This window comes from Sapajus apella, unplaced genomic scaffold, assembly GCF_009761245.1.
Source record: "Sapajus apella isolate SASKATOON/1434 unplaced genomic scaffold, GSC_monkey_1.0 scaffold86, whole genome shotgun sequence".
Taxonomy (NCBI): domain Eukaryota; kingdom Metazoa; phylum Chordata; class Mammalia; order Primates; family Cebidae; genus Sapajus; species Sapajus apella.
Genome location: NW_022437026.1, coordinates 8,556,486 through 8,560,333, shown reverse-complemented (window position 1 = coordinate 8,560,333; position 3,848 = coordinate 8,556,486). Strand labels below are relative to the sequence as shown.

General features: G+C 56.2%; 1 non-coding gene across 1 annotated transcript; it reads right to left on the bottom strand.

Moving 5' to 3' along the window:
• Positions 1-3,468: 3,468 nt before the first annotated feature.
• On the bottom strand, positions 3,469-3,574 carry LOC116534347. The gene has a single exon (XR_004261672.1). It is a non-coding gene; the product is annotated as a U6 spliceosomal RNA (small nuclear RNA).
• Positions 3,575-3,848: the final 274 nt, after the last annotated feature.

The following is a 3,848-nucleotide window of genomic DNA, read 5'->3' as shown; positions in this document are numbered from 1 at the left end:
GAATTCAATCCTCCCTCCTCCACCACCTTCTCGGGTGTTCCATTCCCACCACACACACACACACACACACACACACACACACCCCACACTCCCAACCCGTGTCCTCGTCCTCACAAGACCCTCACCCTCATTCAAATCAGGCTGCATCCGTCCTCAGAGAGAAGAGATAGTTACCAGAGGGCGCAAGATGTGAGTGAGAAAGGGCAGGGGAGGGGCCGGGGCCGCAGACCGGGGGGTCCCACACCAGGCCCTCCCAGAGACACACAAAGCGGTGGAGCTGACTTGCTTGGCCAGAGTCTTAAACCCCAGGATGCGATCAGGAGTCCACAGTGTGTATTCCCATATGAGATGGAATGACTGCTCTCCAAGTCACCCCAGTGCGGGCCCCTGCCCCACTCCCACTCTGCCAGACACAGATTCTGGCTGGAACTCTAGATGGTCCCTGAGAGTCTGCAAAGACCAAAGGTCAATTCAGAGCCCTCTCCCTAAAACAAACTGAGCAAAAGTGGATTTTACAGGATGGGTACAGTGAGTGTCCTGTGAAGCAGAGGACGATGCGCTGCCCAAGGACTTGGGCTCCATCCTCCTTGGGGTCCCAAGAGGAGGCAGAGCAACGCAGTCTAGCCTTGTACCCCCTCAACTGCCCGCCTCTCCCCTCGGCCACCACCTCCTACATGCCCAGACCTGTATGTTGGCAAGGAGCTCCGACAGAAGCAGGAAGTGCCTCAACTCTAAAGCACAAAGGCCATTCCAGCCAGGAGCCCGATCCTGTAACATGGCTGGACCACTTATTGGCAGCAGGGAATCCCTAGAAGCCACCACAAATCCTAGGATCCCAAGAGACAGCAGAGGCGTGGCCATTTTTGTCCCCTTCCCCCACCCTAATGTCATGCCCTAAGATGCAAGAACCACATCTGATCTAGGCTTAAGTACCCCAAGTAAGAGGCCTGGTATCCCCCGTGTGCAGAGGATGCAGATGAGGATGGGGGCTGCGCCTTCCCTCCCCACCCCTCCAGCAGCCGCCCCCTTGCTCTTTCCCAGGATGCACCACTTCCCTGGAGCCTGCTGCTCCCGCCTGGCCTGGGACCACTTTTTTTTTTTTTGAGACAGAATCTTGCTCTTTTGCCTAGGCTGGAGTGCAAAGGTGCAATCTCAGCCTCCTAGGTTCAAGTGATTCTTGTGCCTCAGCCTCCTGAGTAGCTGGGACTACATGCGCATGCCACCACACCCGGGTAATTTTTTGTATTTTTAGTAGAGACAGGGTTTCACCATGTTGGCCAGGCTGGTCTCAAATTCCTGACCTCAAGCAATCTGCCTGCCTCAGCCTCCCAAAGCGCTGGGATTACAGGCATGAGCCACTGCACTCAGCCAGGAGGCCACTTTCATAACCCCCAACCAGCTCTCTGGGAAGTCTCTCCTGGCCCCCTCTCCCTGGTGTAATGCCCTCAGTCATGAGAGCACCCATGCTGTCAGGGTCCCTGGGAACTCACCCTGACCATCCTAGGGCTGTGTCCATGATTATGGGCAGGTAAAAATCGGGGAGACCTTGTAGGTTCAGCAGGAGGTGAAGGGCAAGAGGAGACCTGGTGGGCAAGTCCAGGGGCCCCGTGAAGGGCTCTGATATAACTGACCTGAGTTTGCATGGAGGGCAGAAAGAAAGAAACAATGGTGGTAGCCAAGACCTCTGAGGCCAGGGTGCAAGCAGTGTCCAGAGAACCCTGCCTGCCCAGGGGCCATAATGGTACTTTCCAGGCCCGCCCGCCCCCACCCCAGGCCTCAGCCAACAGGACGGCATTGCTCTGTGGGCGCCTGTCCTCCATGCTGAATACGCACCCCCGCTAGAGGTCACCTAGGTCCCAGGGGTATGAAACGGAGCTGACCTTCCACATTTGCCCTTCCAGCAAGAACAAGAGGGACCTCCATCTTTCTCAAGGGCTTCCGGGCCCACCGTCTAGCTGGGGGTGGGCCTCCTACCCCCCCAGCCCACCCTTTTCCAAGCTCCCTTTCCTCTGCAGTCATTTTACTGTGGCCACCAGGGAGAGGGGGCAGCTCTCAGAGCCTCTGTTCTGCTCCCTGTGGGCAGTGCCCAAGCAGAGGGTCACCAGCATAGCCAGGCCATTGGGTTCATGGACAAATCACTTGCCTCAGAGGCTCTAGAGGAACCTAAAATGGCACCCAAAATTGGGGGGCAGCACTGCGTAGTGGCCAGGCGTGAACTGCCACCAGTTATTAGCTGTGGGAGTATATACAAATCTCCAGCCTTCGGCAAATAAGCCACATTGGCCGGCCCGCAAGGCCACACCAAGAGTACTTCCTTCCTGCTGGGAATTTTGCGAAGACTCCACGCACACTCAGCAGAGGACCTGGAGTGGAGCACGCTGGCTGCCATTACTTGCACCATTCCCTGTCTCTTCACCTGCTGATGGAAATTCTCTTAACTAGAAGCAAAGCCTGTAGGTTAAGGACAAAGCATCAAGGGCCACTATTCTTGAGGTTACATAGTGACATTTACACCGAAGTGTATGTGACGCATACCAGAGAGTGGGGGCTAGTGCAGCCATCATCTTGCCGTCCAGGCAGGTAAATCATCTGGGGGCGATGGCGATGAGGGGAGTCGCCTCCCCAAGGGGTCAAACCCAGAGTCTCTCATTGCACCTCAAGCCTGTCCCCAGAGAAGAATACATGGGCTCCCTGGGACAGCATCGCCCTCCAGAGTCCCTGCTGCAACAGCCGCGCTAGCCTTCCCACCCACGGAGAGAAGGCTTCGATGCAGGGGAAAGGGCTGATCCTGGGACAGCTGTCCAGCCCAGTGCCACTGCAGCCATGGCTGCTGCACAGTCATCAGCTCCTCCTGACCCCCAGTCCTGGGGACTCTCCCATCCCCACAGTACGTACTGCAACTATCTCATTCAAGGTGCTGGGCACTCGCAGCAGGGGTCATATCCCAGACCTGGGCTCCCCCAGTCACCAGCTGCAGGTACTGCCACTCTCCCTGGACCCTCCCAGCTGTTCCCCTCATCCCCAAGACAGCTGAATGAACACAGGAACCAGCACCCTCACGCCGCCCTGGGGCTTCCTCTCACTTCCCTCGTCCTGAGAGGCGTCCACCCTTCTAGCCCTGGTCTCCTGCAGGGTATCCCACGATCTTTCTTCTTCTTTATTTTTTTTTCCTTTTTGAGATGGAGTCTCGCCCTTGTCACCCAGGCTGGAGTGCAATGGCGTGATCTCGGCTCACTGCAGCCTCCGCCTCCTGGGTTCAAGTGATTCTCCTCCCTCAGCCTCCCGAGTAGCTGGGATTACAGGCGTGCACCACCATGCCCAGCTAATTTTTGTATTTTTAGTAGAGACGGGGTTTCACCATGTTGACCAAGATGGTCTCAATCTCTTGACCTCGTGATCCACCCGCCTCGGCCTCCCAAAGTGCTGGGATTATAGGCATGAGCCACCGCGCCTGGCCTTTTTTTTTTTTTAAATATGGAACACTTCATGAATTTGTGTGTCATCCTTGGGCAGGGGCCATGCTCATCTTCTCTGTACTGTTCCCATTTGATATATGTGCTGCAGAAGCAAGCACATCGCATCATCTTTCTACACCAGCAGAGCCTCCCCTCCGTTCATGCCTCAGTTGGTGCCCACGCCCCTGCCCTACAGAGAAGTCACAGATGGAGGCTCTACCTCCGTGTCAGCGGAACAGGTTTTCATATCCCGCATGATTCTGTCTTGCCTTTGCTTCCTCAACGTACTGTGTGGGGGACCCAATACGGCGTGTGCCTATTGTGTGGCCTCCCCATCTGCTGTTGCATAGGCTTGCTGAGAGCCAGAACCTTCCTTTCCCTGTCTGTGCACAG